The sequence below is a fragment of the Hyaena hyaena genome, unplaced genomic scaffold (genome assembly GCF_003009895.1).
Source record: "Hyaena hyaena isolate Hyena2069 unplaced genomic scaffold, ASM300989v1 scaffold_708, whole genome shotgun sequence".
NCBI lineage: Eukaryota > Metazoa > Chordata > Mammalia > Carnivora > Hyaenidae > Hyaena > Hyaena hyaena.
This window is the reverse complement of record NW_024081341.1, coordinates 889,505-906,873: the sequence shown is the minus strand read 5'-3', so window position 1 is coordinate 906,873 and position 17,369 is coordinate 889,505. Positions and strand designations below refer to the sequence as shown.

At 43.4% G+C, this 17,369-nt stretch overlaps 1 non-coding gene across 1 annotated transcript; it reads left to right on the top strand.

The window, feature by feature from the left end:
* Positions 1–404: 404 nt before the first annotated feature.
* Positions 405–569, top strand: LOC120220584. Its single transcript, XR_005525629.1, has one exon. It is a non-coding gene; the product is annotated as a U1 spliceosomal RNA (small nuclear RNA).
* The last annotated feature ends 16,800 nt before the right edge of the window (positions 570–17,369 follow it).

Genomic DNA, 17,369 nt, shown 5'->3' with positions numbered 1-17,369 from the left:
ATGCAGAGCGGATGGAGGAGATCAGGGAGCACAGGGGAGTTTGGAGGTAAAATGGAACTTCTGCTTGTATTTTTTATTTCGCGTTCTTTAAAACATTTTGTGTGTTGTGGATGTTTTATACATACACTGTGCATAACAGCACATTATGAACTTCATAAAAATAAATACACACGTAACAATCAGTAGGTACTCAAACGTGATTTTCACAAGCAAAATTTAGAGACAAGTGCGCGAGAGAAGAGACATGTTACCGCCAGGAAGTAACTGCGATAATATTAGATTGAGGCAATTTATTCCTAAACCATGAAAAGATGGAATGAATGGAAGAAAGCCACGGGACTCTCAAAGACTCAGAAACGGAAACGATGACAATATTTTTTATTTGGTTAAAGATAGCCACTAAAATACTTAGCTGGCAAGAGGAGATACCGTGGTCACGAAGGTGGTTTTCCCAGGGCGAGGCTCATCCATTGCACTGCGGAGGTACGGACCCCTGCGATATTCTCAAATGCCTGAAACTCCCCTGTGTAATTTGTGGTAGTGGGAGATAGCGTTTGCGCTTTCCCCTGGAAAAAAATAGCCACTAAAGACAATTTTGAATACGGTGGTGAACTCCAAGTGTCCATATGAAAATATTTCGGTGATATCATATTTATTTCTTATAAATGACTTAAAGTAATTAATTGTATGATGTGTTTTAAACCGATGGTTCCCAAACATCAATCCTTAGACCAGTGCTGAAGTTTGATAAAATTTTCACCCTTTTGTAACAGAATTCTAAAACAAAGCCAAAAAATGTAATGATCTCTCTTTTAATCTAAATATTCAATTAAAGGGCTGTCTTTTGTTTTTAAGAAAGTGAAAAGACTTTTTGGAGGTTGGGGGGCCGTTATTCCCCTTTAAAAGTAAAATGATAGTGGGTGGCTCAGTCGGTTAAGCATCCAACTCTTGATTTTTAGCTCAGGTCACGATGTCGCAGTTAATGGGTTCGAGCCCCACATCAGGCTCTGTGCTGACAGCATGGAACATGCTTAGGATTTTCTCTCTCTCTCTCCTTCTCTCTCTGCCTGTCCCCTGCTCAGGCTTTCTCCTCCATCTGTCTCAAAATGAATAAACTTAATTTTTTTAAGTAAGATGATGGTAACCATAGATGCTAGATTTTTAAAACTATTACTTGGCAAAGTAAAAAGTTGGCAACCGTGTATTGGTCTTATTTATTTATTCAGGATTTTTGTGGGTAGGGAATTTTTTCTTGTTTTTTTTTTTTTTGTTACTTGTTTTATAATTCATAATAATCTTCAAGTCTGGGAACCCAAGACTACAGATTAAAAACTGCAGTTGCAATTATGTCCACCAGATGGCAGAGCAGCTCTACACATAACTTCCAGAGACTCCACCTCTGCTACTTCTGCCTGCTGGCCCTTGGTAAACATCACCAGCTTATCTTTTGAATAGTATCTTATTTCCTCTTTTTAATATTTGCCCCTGACAAATATTTGCCCCTGACAAAATGACCAGAAGCATTTTCCATCTCAGCCTAGAAATGAATTTCCCCTATGCTGTTAGGTTTAGGCTTGCCCTCTTTCTCTCTTTTTTAATTTATTATAAATCTCCGTTAATAAAACAAAGACCTAATGGAGCATTTGCAGAGGTATAGAAAGACAGTGTGAATAAGGGAAGGATGGGATGTAATGGATCCTAAACGTTTATCCTTCTGATCCACTACCACACACACACACACACACACAGATGAGGCTAGTATGTGTAGAGACATGGACATAAGGCAAGAGAGGGACAAAGGAAGGAAGGGGCAGGTGGGTTGACCGAAGGAATAGAATTACTTAGGTCCCGGAAAATACAGCTACTTAGGAGAAACAAAGAGGAACGCTATACTGCCACCCAGTGGTGTGAACTGTTTCTTCCCACATTGATGCAAAGGAGATCTTCCTATTTAGCTGGGGATGGGTGTCCAAGGCCATGGTCCCCACCACTCTTCTGTCACCACTAGTACCTGATGCAGGTGTTAGGTCTGAACCCAGCGGTCAGTGTATTCGTAGCCCTTGACCATCTAGTTGCAGGCTTGTCTGAATGTGGGGCTGGTGTGGACTTACTCAGTCTCTGGACTTAGCATGTTGTATTTTGGGTAATATCACAGCACACTGTCCATGCACACCAAGAACCAAAGCATTACCCCAGGGCAAGAGACTCCTAACCATCGTATGTGGCCAACTTTCTCTAAACCCCCCACCCCATTGCAGAAAAGCTGAATACATCTGCTATTCTCCCTCAAAAGCTTTTAGCAGGAAATGACTGCCTGCATAAAAAGTCCAGGTCGTCCTGAGAGCATCTTGGAAAATGACCTCCTTGTCCTAAGCCGGGAGAGCAGAGCCCAGGAAAGGACCCAGGGGCCTCTCTGGGTGCACATGAAGGAGAAAACAAGGCACTGTGCTTCCTCCTACTTCAGTTTGGACAAAAGAAAATGTTCATCCTCTTTCCCTTCTTCTGCCTTCTTCTTTCACTTCCCAAAGCCCCTCTCTACTACACTCTGGAGTCTGGCCAACTGGGGTTAAAATTCAAACTACCTCCCTTGCTAGCTGGACGACATTATCTGCGTTACTTGACTTTCTCTTGCATCAGAGGACGCTAACGGAACCTCACCAGCGCCCTCTTGTGGGGCTTCATCTTCAGTCTAACCTCTCCTATGACCTACCCCCCCACCCCATGCTTCCAAATCACACACGCTGTTCGGCTGTCTAATCAAAACTCCTTTCTCTTCCGTGTCAGGATATGCCAGTTTCTGAGAAAGCTCATTGAATTAATTTACAATAATGTGAAAATGGCATTCATAGCCTTTCCCTGCTAGAGTTATATAGTGCTCTGTTGGAATTATAGGACTGCAGAGAAGTGGAAGAGGGATGGTGCCTAAAGGTCCTCTGGTCCAAATCCCATATTCTCCAAATGATGCTACTGAACCCTGAAGACATCAAATGGATGGTCGGCCCAAGCCCCAGAGTATTTCACTGATGAAAGAGCCCATATGGGAACATCATAGATCCGGTGTACTGATCTTTGCCCAGATTCCTTCCAGGATTCTACACCAATTCTGGGGTTCTAATCCTGAATATTTTCCTTGGCTTCTCCCCATTTGTCCACTCCCCAAGTACCATCCCCTTTTCCTCTCTTTTTTTTTTTTTTTTGGTTTATTTATTTTTGAGAGAGAGAGACAGAGCACAAACAGGGAAGGGGCAGAGAGACACAGAGACACAGAATCTGAAGCAGGCTCCAGGCTCTGAGCTGTCAGCGAGCCTGATTTGGGGCTTGAACTCATGAAACGTGAGATCATGACTTGCACTGAAGTCGATGCCTAACAGACTAAGCCACCCAGGCACCCTACCTCTCCTGCTTTCTACTGATTCCCATCTCACATAGGTGGCTTGAAGACCCTGTTCACATTTTCCAGACTTCAGAGCTTAAAATTCTTTAGAGAAAGGCTCCAGCATCCCCATTCAAGATAATTAAAAATGGAGTCATTCTGTAAGAACAAGTAGAAGAAATTTCTGGAAGAGGGAAAACTACATGAGCAAACCAGGCAGGTACAGTGTTTACACTGATAGCTGTAAGACAGCACAAACTACATAAATACTTCAAAAAGAACTAGTAAACCCAGAGTTCCATATCCAGCAAAAATATCTCTTGGGGGAAGAATCCAACCATAGCGATATCCAGGGGAACTCTGTCAAACATTGAGAGAAGTAAACAGATGCTACGTAAAAGTGATATACCAAGAAATAGCTGTATAAGCACATTACTTAGAAACAGGGATGTAAATAACCCAAGAATCAGCTGACCAAATACAGTGAGCTGCTTGCGGGGAGTAGCTGGTCTTTCTTGCTTGCTTTCTGTCTTTCTTCCTTTCTTTCTTTCACGTCAGAGCTAGTCTTTTGACAGAAGCCTTTTCAAACCATTTGGTTTTAACTACAGACCTGTATCACTTTGCTAAAGATAGACGCTAATGCAATGTTTCAGGCATTCATCTGAAACGGGACAGGTGGCCCAGGTGGTCTGTTGTTCTACCAGCCAAAGGAGATATCCTGCTCTGTGCCTGGGGAGGTCAGGTCCCCGGTGCCTTGGACTGAGCTGGCTCCCTTTGCTTAGAATATCAATTGTGCGAGGCTTTCAAGCCCTTCTGACGACCTCAACACAGCCTCCATTCTTCTCTAGGCTTCCTGCTTCCTCCAGGTTAATAGGCTCTTTTCTGCACACAAATTACTTCCTACCCCAGGGAGTTGGAATAATGCCTCTTACTGAAATACTTTCCATGCCTGTAACATTTTCCCCCACACCCTTCTGTTCGAACAGTCTTCACAAACCACTTTAGCAAGGTGACGACTCGTGTGGCCTCACCTGCCTTACTGTGCTTCTCAGCATATTGAGGCTTACTTACAGATGAATTGATGTGCCCTTGGTAAGTCTGGCACCTGGCAAAATGCTAGGCAGCTAGCTGGAACCTGGTGAATATTTGTTGAGTTGTTGTTTTTCAACCAATATTCCTCTTATGTGTCATTTGCACTTGGTCCCTCCAAAAAGATTGTCATCCCTTTTGTCCATTGTCCACCATTTCTGGTCACTCCCACTAGCTGATTTGGGGAGGTCCATGAGGGAACCAAAACGCTAATGTTATGGTCTTTCTGGGGCTGCCCAGTGTCTCCCTGATTCATCGTTTCTCCAATTATGAGTTACAAAACAGTGCTGTCTCCTGAAATGTAATGTGGTAGACAGTCTCCAGAATGATCCCAATGATTGCTGTGTTGGGTATTCACATCCTATGTACTCCCCTCCCATTGAAGGCAGGCTTGACTTATTGACTGGCATCTATTAAGTAGAATATGGTGGGGCGCCTGGGGGACTCAGTCCATTAAGCCTCCGACTTTGGCTCAAGTCATGATCTCACAGTTCATGAGTTCAAGCCCCACGTCGGGCTCTGTGCTGACAGCTCATAGCCTGGAGCCTGCTGCAGATTTGGTGTCTCCCTTTCTCTCTGCCCCTTTCCTGCTCTCTCTCTCTCAAAAATAAATAAACATTTAATAAATTTTTAAATATTGTATATAGGATGTCACTTCAAGATTAGGTTATAAAAACACTATGCCTTAAAAAGAACAAAGTCAGAGAACTCACACTTTCTTGGTTTCAAAAGTATGATTCCACTTCTGTGCAGTACCTGAAGGAGTCAAACTCATTGAGATAGAAAAATAGAATAGTGGTCACCAGTTGCTGAGAGGAGGGAGAACCAGGAAGTTCTCGTTTAACGGAGACTGAGTTTCCATTTTGAAAGAGGAAGAAGTATTCTGGAGCTGGATGGTAGTGACCATTGCATAACAATGTGAATGCACTTAAAGCCGCTGAACTAGGTGTGCCTGGTTGCTCAGTCAGTTAAACGTCCAACTTCAGCTCTGATCATGGTTTCACATTTCATGAGTTCAAGTCCCATGTCAGGCTCTGTGCTGACAGTTCAGAGCCTGAAACCTGCTTCAGATTCTGTGTCTCCCTCTTCCCCTCTCTCACTCATGCTCTGCCTCTCTCTTTCAAAAATAAATAAACATTAAAAAGCAGTGTTTTAAGCCACTGGACTGTACATATTTAAAATAGCAAATTTACTATATATATATATATATATATATATAGTATCACAATAAAAAAAGTAACTTAAAAAAAAACACTGTGTCTTCCATCTTGGTCTCTGTCTCTCTCATTCTCATCACTCACCCTGAGGGAAGCCAGCTGCCCTGTGGAGAGGCAAAAACTCAATGCCTGCCAGCAATCACATGAGTGGGCTGAGATGTGGAAGACCACACACCTGTCGACAACCACACAAGCAAGCCAGCAGCCTCGCCATGGATGTTCCCAAATGAAGCCTAGGGATGACTGCGGTCCTGGCCGATACCAGCCCCATAAGAGACCCCGGGACAAGACAACATGACGAAGCCCCTCTCGGGTCCCTGATCCACGGAAAGTGTGAGATAATAAAAGTTCATAGTTTGCAACTGTGATGTTGTGGGGTGATTTGTTGCCCAGCAACAGGCAACCCATGTGGGCTGCGTGGCCAAATAAACTTGGGAAATATTCTAAATTCTATTCTAAATATTCTAAACTTCTTTTGTAGATTCAAAAAGAACACTGAGGTGTTAATTTTTATTTTTTTAATGTTTATTTTTGAGAGAGCAAGCATGAGTGGAAGAGGCACAGAGGAAGAGGGAGACACAGAATCCGAAGCAGCTCCAGGCTCTAAGCTGTCAGCACAGAGCCCGACACGGGGCTCCAACCCACGAACAGTGAGATCATGACCTGAGCCGAAGTTGGATACTCAACCAATTGCACCACTCAGGTGCCCCAAGGTGTTAATTTTAAAGAAGTAAAAGAACACATTTTGTCAAGAAAACCCATTAAGCCTTGTTGATCTCAGTGTCACTCAGACTTACTTTACAATCAAATCCTTTCATTATGGAACACCTCCTAACATTTCATAATATATATATTTTTAAGTTTATTTATTTCAAGAGAGAGAGAGCATGTGCATGAGCAGGAGAGGGGTGGAGAGAGAGGGAGAGAGAAAATCCCAAGCAAGCTCCAGACTCTCAGCGTGAAGCAGGTGCAGAGCTCGACCTCATGAACTGTGAGATCATAACCTGAGCCAAAATCAAGAGTCAGATGCTTAACTGACAGAGTCACCCAGGTGCCCCAACATTTCATAATATAATGCTATTCCAAGAAACACAATTGGGTAAATGTATATATGCATGCCATTTACATCCAACTTGCAAATTCTTTATGACTTAGTAAATCATTCTGGAGCCAGAAGAGAGGAGGAATCTTGTGCAGGAAGTGTTCACCTACAGATAAAAGAAAACTCACATTTTAATGGTTAAATAAAAATGTAGGTTCATGTTCAATCTTCTAACTTCACAAAAATCTTAAGGGAGGTGGTTGCCTGCACTGGTTCAGCAGCTTAGTGATGTCAGGGTCAAATTCCTGGAGACCCTTCTCTCTCATGCCAAGGGCTTCTGGGCGGCAAGATGGATGCACAAGCTACAGCATGCTAGCAATTTTCAAGTCAGGAAAGAGACAAATAACAAACTACTGCTGCCAGTTACGTCTATCCTTTTTCCTCCTAGAAAGCAAACACTTTATAGGAAAGATTTCCACTTACATAATTTGATGCCCAGATGGTGTTACTTGGCCACTAATATCTGCAGGAGAGGATGGAAAAGTGATTATCTTATCAGAGGCTGTGCACATTTCTGCCTTGGAAAGAACTGGGATTTATCAGTGGGGAAGAAGCAAGTGGCTGTTGAGCATGCAAATACTAGGGTCTGCAGCAGAAAGCAGTGGAAATCCACCCCGACTCCTGGAAAGACAATTCACGCTCATGCATCCTCTACAGGTATGCACTCATGAAATGCCACAAAACATCAATGAGAAATTAAATTTCTTTTTTTTTTTTTTTACAAATAGTTTATAGAAATTAAATTTCTTAAGCCCAGCTGCTTCAGAGGGACAGATATTTAAGAGGGAAACATAGGCAGCAGTTGTGGGGTAAAGAGTTTATAGTTGTAAGTTGAAAATCTCTCAGGAATTATTGAGCTGGGAAGCTGTTCTTCCCCTAAAAAAATTCAAACATTCCAAAACTCTCCCGACTTAACATCCTCAGAGAGTTGGGATGCAATGAGAAAAGCAGAAATGTCTAGAGAAACACAAACCCAGGTGGTGAGCTTGAAGCAGTTCCAGGGTGAATAACCCAGAGCCTTTGCAATTGGTGTGTCCAGATGTGATGCTAAAAGTGTGAGGGGTACTGTTAGGGGGCACACAGGGGAAAATCAGAGAATGATCACAAAAGGGGGGATGGATGGAGGGGGCGCCTGGGTGGCTCAGTCGGTCATATTCTCGCAGTCTGTGAGTTCGAGCCCCACGTCAAGCTCTGTGCTGACAGCTCAGAGCCTAGTGCCTGCTTCGGATTCTATGTCTCCCTCTCTCTCTGCCCCTCATCTGCTCATGCTCTGTCTCTCTATGTCTCTCAAAAATGAATAAATGTTAAATTTTTTTTTAAAAAGAGGGGGATGGGAGAACTCCAACCAAAAGCAAAACAACATTTCCCAGTCATTCCCTGGAGAAAGTCGGGATAGAAGGAACTTACTTAAACATCATAAAACCACCTATGAGAAGCCCTGCTAACATCATCCTCAACAGGGAAAAACTGAAAGCTTTCCCCCTGAAATCAGGAAAACGACAGGGATGTCCACCCTCACCGCTGTTGTTGAACATAGTTCTGGAAGTCCTAGCATCAGCAATCAGAAAACAAAAGGAAATAAAAGGCATCAGAATTCACAAAGATGAAGTCAAACTTTCACTTTTCCCAGACGACATGATACTCTACATAGAAAACCCGACAGACTCCATGAGAAGCCTACTAGAACTGATCCATGAATTCACCAAAGTTTCAGGGTACAAAATCAACATACAGAAATCAGTTGCATTTTTATACACCAATAATGAAGCAACAGAAAGAGATCAAGAAACTGATCCCATTCACAATTGCACACACACACAAAAAAACCATAAAATACCTAGGAATAAACCAAACCAAAGACATAAGAGATCTGTTTGATGAAAACTATAGAAAACTTAAGAAGGAATTTGAAGAAGAAACAAAGAAATGGGAAAACATTCCATGCTCATGGATTGGAAGAATAAATATTGTTAAAATGTCATTACTACCCATAGCAATCTACACATACAATGCAATCCCAATCAAAACTGCACCAGCATTCTTCTCAAAACCAGAACAAACTATCCTAAAATTTGTATGGAACCATGAAAGACCCCGAATAGCCAAAGTGATATTGAAGAAGAAAACCAAAATGGGAGATTCACCATCCCAGACTTTAGCCTCTACTACAAAGCTGTCATCATCAAGACAGTATGGTATTGGCACAAAAACAGACACATAGACCAATGGAACAGAATAGAGAACTCAGAAATGGACCCAAAAATGTACAGTCAACTAACCTTTGACAAAGCAGAAAAGAGTATCCAATGGAAAAAAGACAGCCTCTTTGACAGATGGTGCTGGGAGAACTGGACAGCAACATGCAGAAGAATGAAACTAAATCATTTTCTCACACCACACACAAAAATAAACTCAAAATGGTTAAGGGACCTGAATGTGAGACAGGAAACTATCAAAACCCTAGAGGAGAAAGCAGGAAACAACCTCCTTGACCTCAATCGCAGCAATTTCTTACTTGACACATCCCCAAAGGCAAGGGAATCAAGAGCAAAAATGAACTATTGGGACCTCATCAAGATAAAAACTTCTGCATGGCAAAGGAAACGATCAATAAAACTAATAGGCAATGATGGAATGGGAAAAGATAGTTGCAAATGACATATGAAATAAAGAGCTAGTATCCAAAATCTATAAGGAACTCACCAAACTCCACACTCCAAAAACAAATAATCCAGTGAAGAAATGGGCAGAAGACATGAACAGACACTTCTCCAAAGAGGACATCCAGATGGCCAACAGACACATGAAACGATGCTCAGCATCCCTCCTCATCAGGGAAATACAAATCAAAACCACACTGAGATACCACCTCACGCCAGTGTGGCTAAAATGAGCAAATCAGAGAACTCTAGATGCTGGCGAGGATGTGGAGAAACGGGCACCCTCCTACACTGTTGGTGGGAATGTAAACTGGTACAGCCCCTCTGGAAAATAGTGTGGCGGTTCCTCAAAAAATTCAAAATAGAACTCCCTTATGACCCAGCAATAGCACTGCTAGGAATTTACCCAAGGGATACAGGAGTGCTGATGCATAGGGGCACATGTACCCCAATGTTCATAGCAGCACTCTCAACAATAGTCAAAACATGGAAAGAGCCTAAGTGTCCATCAATGGACGAATGGATAAAGAAGATGTGGTTTATCTATGCAATGGAATACTACATGGCAATGAGAAAGAATGAAACCTGTCCATGGGTAGCCAACATGGATGGAACTTGAGGGTGTTATGCTGAGTGAAATAAGTCAGGCAGAAAAGGATAGATACCATGTGTTTGCACATATAGGTGGATCAGAAGAAACTTAATGGAGGACCATGAGGGAGAAGAAGGGGAAAAATAGTTGGGGAAAAGGAGGGAGGCAAACCATGAGAGACTCTTGAATGCTAGAACAAACTGAGGGCTGATGGGGGTGGGAGAGAAGGGAAAGGGAATGATAGACATGGAGGAGGGCACTTGTTGAGATGAGCACCTGGTGTTATATGGAAACCAGCTTGACAATGAAGTATTTAAAAAAAAATTTTTTTTAAGGGAGGGATGGGAGAACTCTGACCAAAAGCAAAACATTTCCCAGCCATTCCCCTGACGATGAGCTTCTTAAATATCCTAGCAATATCAGAATCAGTTGAGGATGCTATCTTTGTGATTATTGCTACGGCCAATAATTCTTGAGTGCATTCTATGGCCAGGAAGAGAATTACACGTTTCACCTATACTATCTATACTTTCATAGAGCCTTTGCACATAAATACAATTTCCCCCCAATACACAAATGAAAAGCATAACATTTGGAAAGGTTTAGACATTAGACCAAAACCACATGGGTGGTAAGTGCAGATATAGGATTCTGACCAAAATCTACATGTCTACAAGACCTGAGCGCTTTCTTCTCCACCACAGGCCACCTCTGATCACTACAATGCAGGCAATCTCTATTAATCACATTTTCTTATTTTAGTTTGTTGAATAGATATGAACCGCCCAATAAATTCATTTCAACCTAGTCTTTAACACTTTACTATGTGATCACTTTATTTTTATAATTTAAAAACTCTAACAGCATAAGAACGGATTAGAGACTGTCTCTGTCAGCTGGGGCCACCATGACAAATACCGCAAACTGGGGGGCATGAACCACAGAAATGGATTTCTCACAGGTGTAGAGACCAGACATCCAAGATCAAAGTGTCATCGAGGTCAGTTTTTTCCAAGGCTGTTCTCCTTGGCTTGCAGAAGACAGACTTGTCATCTCGCTATGTCCTTACATGGCCTTTCCTCCCTGGGCTGACATGTCTGAATCCAAATTTCATCTTCTTTAAGGAAACCAGTTATGATGAGTTAAGAACCACTCTCATGGCCTCAATTTAACTTAATTTCCTCCCTAAAGACTTTATTTCCAAATATGGTTACATTCTTAGGTATTCGAAGTTGGGGCTTCAACAAATGAATGGGAGGGGGGACAGAATTCATTCATAACAGAGACCCTATGTCAGATTCCAAAAAGAACCTTATATTTAATAGAATGATTGAGAAACATTACCTACCATCTTCGCTATCAAGACCTATCCTCAACGTTTTGGTCACTCTGACTTCTAGGGAATACTGGGATAAAGATTCTGGTCAGATGATTTATGAGGTCACGTTAGTACAACACACCATGAAAATCAGGTAATGTTTCAATCTGAATCACTTAGAAGGGTTTTCAAAAAGATTTTACATGCACCCCCCCCAACACCCTACATGATTATGCCCTCTATTAACATGAAAAACCAATTAGAAGGAAGCCTTGAGGACCCACTGATATCATCATATGACAGTTCTTCATTCTTAAGGGAATCAGCCTGGGTTAACAGACTCTAACAATGGTCTATTGTTCACAAGTGAAGTACTAGAAGGATCTGTGAATGCCTTCCCAGAAGAGGAGCCATAGATTTGCAACAAAGACAAGAACATATCATGTTTGCAAATTTCCTGTGAAAAGTACATCTTTCCCCAGAAATTATACAAATGTGTTTTCTGAAGCTTTCATTAAAGAATTGGAAAGGAAAATCTCTCAGTGTCCAAGCGACATTTTTAAAAAGCAAGCTGGGATGTGATGTCTCTATGAAATCTGCTTCAAATTACGTAAGAGACTTATGTTTGAATAACACAATTAGCCTACAATTTCTGCACTGAGACACACAATAAAAGGGGTCACACACTTCCCTCCTTCAGGGTGGACCCTGGTTATAATGGCAGGGACGTGGCTGCAAATATAACAGCCATCTCATCTGTCATCTGCCTTCAAAGACCAAGTAAATTGTACCTATTCTGGGGCCCTGGGCCATTTGGGTGATCAAAGACATCCACCTTCAGAAAGAGGGCAGGAATGGAACACAGAATGTAGAGGCATTTTTTGACACTATGTTTTGATGTCCTCAATGCAATTAACATAATCAAATTATGATTTGAACTAAACATAGGAGTCCCAAGTTTTAGCAGACTTTAAAGTACCCCACATAAGACAGAAGCAGAAACAGATACCTGTTACCCCTTAGTCTAGGGGTCTTGTCTTCCCCTTGCTGTATGAAGATACTGTTAAGTTCAGTCTTTTGGGGGGTGGGGGGAAAGAAAGTTCCTCTATGTAATTACAGGTGAAGCTGGTTATTTTCAAGATGACATTGGAGGGGGAAAAAGTTATATACAAGAACAATAACATATACAAGAAGAACAATAGAAAGGTTATAACGCCAGCATCTAGCCATCTATATCCTTCTCCCTGGAGGAGCTCGGTAGCAAACAGGGTCTGAAGGAAACAGGGTCATCCGGACTCTATGAATTGTCAAATCTCTTAGGGCTTTTGCTACTGCTCAACACTAATATGAGGGGTAATCAGAACCATAGAACATTAGAACTGGAAAGATTTCTCAGTCCAGTGTTTTTAAACATTATTTATCTATAAAACTCATATTTTTAAAAAAAGGAAGAAAGGAATAGAAGGCAAAAAGTAAAAAAGGATACAGAAAGAAAAAAGGAATCATTACTTAATGGGTAAAACAGAAAAAAGATTACCGCTCAGCCTGAAGAAACACTAAGCTTCCACCTTTTTCTCTGGAAAGGCCACTGAAAGTTCTACAGAACATCTTAGTCTTCTGAAGGACAGCTTGTATACCTGTCACTCTAGCCAATCTTTCCCTTTAACAGAGGCAAGAACTAAGGTCCCTTGGGGGGGTAACCATTTGTGCAGAGAAAGAGCTCAGATCTTCTGGCCCCAAGTCCAAAACTTGGAGAAAGAACTTGTCCTCCTTCGAATTGCTAGGATGGAAAGATGACCCCTGAAGATGTCTGCCCTGAAGGGGGAATTTCCTGATAGAAAACACGAGATTACATCAAACCCTAGAAACAAGCAAGAAACTGGTGAATACACGGAGCAGGAGAAAGCGTGTTTACAAGGTTTAGCTGCTAATCTATGTCCTGTTGACCCCAGAGCTCCAGAACCAATGTGGCAGTGAGCCCAATGGCCCATCTCAAATGTAAATATGTTATAGCATCCATATCCCAGTGTGACACAGCCCTACACTGATAGAGAAACCTTTTTCTAAGTTGGTTCTTTTGGATGGACAGTATTAGCAGATGAAAACTGAAACTTACTGGTATTATTAGCACATGAGAACTTCGTAAAGACCGTGGCAGACCACTGACCTTCCATGCCACGTTTTTCCATGTGGAAAACTCATACCCAAGTTTAGTCCACACATGCACTGTGATCCATGTTACAAGGCACATGTTCGGAAGCCCAGTGGGAGTAGGGCTCTTGCAAACCCTATGGGGTTGCAGGGAATGGGGTTGCAGAGAAATTACATGCCTCCTGGTGGGACAAGAACTGGGGTGACGATCACGCACAAGATCTGCTCGCGGCCACACTTGCAAAAGGCACTTTTTGTGAAGTGTATCAAATTGCCACACACACACACGCACACACACACACACACACACACACACACACACACACACACACCCCGCCCTGAGGCATGTAGTTCTGGAACGCCAGGCGCAGGCTGGGTCCTGCAGGGTCCGTGGGGAGCTAGAGGAGCAATCCGCCACCCCCCACCCCTGCACAGGGCGTGCTGTGCAGAGAGGACACAGACTGGTGAATTATTACAACTGAGGGTCTGGGGAGCCATCAGAGAGCCAACTAACCTGCACAAGGGGGTTGTTTGTCCGGCCCCACGGCCTGTCATTCTTACTGATGCCGAACCATCTGGGAAGAGAGCCTGTGCAACCTCACGCACCCTCCTCCGAGCACCTAACCATGCCCTCTCTAAGGTTTCCCCCAGAAGAGCTGACGCTGCACAGGCCTCCAAGCCTGGGCCCCCTCCTTTGCTCTCTAGGCATGGACCACACAGCCCCAGGGAGGGCGTCGTCACGCCGACTGAAAACATCTCACTTGTCTGACACTAAGTGGATACGCTGTAACTGTTGTATAAATTCCTTCCGGAGGACCTAAGGGTTTCAGAAAAGACTCCCTCCTTTGAATTTCTTCCAAAGGATGAGTCCCCTGACATGCCAATATCCCCAGGAGGGCCATACCGTGCACCAGCTGTTCCCTCTCCACACCCACATTACCCTTATCCCTCAGGGATGCTCTTCTCCTCGACCTCCTACACCTTTTTCGCATCCCAGGTTCTCACAATCTTTGGAGTCCTCTCCTGCTTTTTCTCTCCCGCCATTTCCCCTTCCCTCCCTCCTCCTTTATACCTTCTCTAATCTGACCATCTTCCTCATTCCGATTTCTCCAATGGGTACCTCTTGCAGCTTTTCCCCTCTTCTCTCATCCTCTGTAAAAATCAATCAGAAAATCGACCCAAATAAGGCTGAAGATCGTGTCGGGCTTTGCTTCCTGGACATGGGTGTGTCCCCCATCTTGGTGAGTCACGAACTGGATGCACATTGAAACCACTCTGAGTCTTCGGCAGACCCTGAAGCCTGGGCTCCTGCCCAGCCATACTGATCTGCTGGGACAGAGTGAAGATTGGGAACCAGGATTTCTGAAAGATCCTGAAGAGACTCTCAGGAACAGCAGACACTGGGGCTACCTAACCGTGTGGCTGTGGTTGAGCAGGAGACATGGTGTCCATACTGGACAGGAGACAAGGTCCACAGGAGACATGACCTTCTGTCTGAGTGGCAGAATCTGGGGAATTTGGAGCTGATGGGGGTCCAATTCTGAACATTCACAGCCAGGCGAAAACCCTGCAGAACAGAGCCTTTTCCCCTTTCTGTGGTCTCAAATTCAGATTGACATTCTGACATGAATATAAAAGCAAACAGACAAAGCTAAAAAGTACCCTGAGCTGCTCAGCAGAAAAACAAACAAACAAACAAACAAACAAAATGGCGGGGGGAAGGGGACACAGAGGGAAGGGGAGGGGAGACCTAATTCATGATCTGGGCAATAGGCCGAGTCTACACTGTAAAAATGATAAACCTGAAGCTTGAGAAGGTGAAAGCACTGTCCTAGTGTCATACATTCAGCTCACAGCAGACCCAGAACTGTAAAAACTAAGGAATCATATGGAATGTTCAGGAAAGTTAAAAGTGCCGGGGTGCCTGGGTGGTTCCATCAGTTGCCTGAGTCAATTGACACTTGGATTCAGCTTAAGCCATGATCTCATGGGCCGTGAGTTTCAGCCCTGCATCAGGGTCTGTGCTGACAGCGTGGAGCCTGCTTGGGACCCTTCTCTCCCTCTCTCTGCTCCTCCCCTGCTTGTGCATTCTCAATCTCTCTCTCTCTCTCTCTCTCTCTCTCTGTCTCAAAGAAAGTAAATAAACTTAAAAAAAAAAGTGCCATTACAATTCTCCAAACATTATCATCTGATGAAGAACTCACTACTACCATTAACAATTACAGGAATAGGTAGCCGGCCACAGCACTGCCAGCAGACAAGAAAACAATGTAGGCTTATGAATGGCCCCTTGCAAGGGAGAAATTCTTCTCTTAACCTTCTCCATCCCCAGCTCGCTCCCCAGAGCACTTGATTGATTGGCTTTCCTGATGATGATACCACAAACTTTTCATTACAAAGTGACGCATTGCCTGAGCACCTGGGTGGTCCTGCTGGGTTTTTCTAAGTTCCTAAACAATGACCGACAACCTGGTGCAGTGGAAGGTGCCCTGTTCAGGCCCCAGTCATGGATCCCAGCCCTGGCTCTCCCCCCAACAAGCAGTGTGGTCTTGGCCGGCCATGCCCACTCCTCATCTGGAAAACGAGGGGTTTGGAAGGGACCCTCTCGAAGGATCCTTCCAGCTCTCAGATTCACAGATTCCATGATCTGACTCACAGAGGAGCCATGAGGAACCAGGCAGCCTCAGAAATTTGCAGCTCCCTGGTGTTCCATAACCTTGACTAAGTTTCTTGGAGTGGATTCAGAAGTTGTGGGAATTGTACGCCTCATCTGATGACAGGGAAAAGCTACATGTGAACAGAGGCGGTGTGGTTACGGAGAAATCAAAAGCTCAGATTTTCCAAGACATATCCTATGTTAATTGTTCTGTACCAGTATCCCCATAAATATATATTTCTGGTCAGACTATAGTCCCAGATAGTTAGATCAGAGAGTACAATCTCGGTTGGCATAAATCTTTTAGACTTGTATGGGATTCCCAGACTCGGTCCTCATCCTTGACTTGCAAAGAGCAATAGGTGAATTCTTATTCTCTGGTCTAATTCTGCAGAGATGAGACATTCATGCATTTTGTCTAAAATAACACTATCTGTAGGGCTCTCTCACATGTAGTATCTCCATTCATGGTTTTAGGGATTGTTTTCTTTGTCTGTAAGCCTTCACAAGATAGATGATGTGGTATATTATCCTGTTTCACAGATGATAAAATTGAGGTCCAGGAAGGGTCTAGTTTTGCTAGTTAATATCAGAGTCTCTGTGGACTCAACTTGGGTCTTTTGACTTCATTTCCTGTTCAATTTTAATTCAAAACAATTGTGGTTTCTACCCTTGGGAAACTTAGCTACCCCTTAACTTGGTTCTCAGAGTTGTGAGATATAAAGTAGACTTACTAAGAGGAGACAAAGACCAAAAACTGGTTCATAGTCAGAGTCAATGACTATAGACTAGTGTGGAAGGTTCAGGGTTGGACTCAGGACTCAGTGCTCAACACACATATAAGCCCTGAGCCTACTGATACTGATCTTTACAATCTTCTAAAACTGGAAGCAGCAATCTTTCAGACTGACTCAGAATGGTCTATAATCTTGAGATTCAAGTGTGGCCCAGAAGCCTGGATATTACCCAGAAGCTCATCTTCCTGCCCCCCTCCTCACACCAGGCACTGAATCAGAATCTACATTTTAACAAGGGCCCCAGGTGAGTCATATGCACATTCTACTTGAGATCCCTTCTCTGAGCTCCCCTTCACCCATGAGGTTCCACAGACAATGACCGCATAAGTACATCTTGTTCGTCAGACTTTGGCTAGCATATGAGCAAGTGTGGGAGGCCGTGCAAGTCTTGGACGCCGAGATTATACAGACACA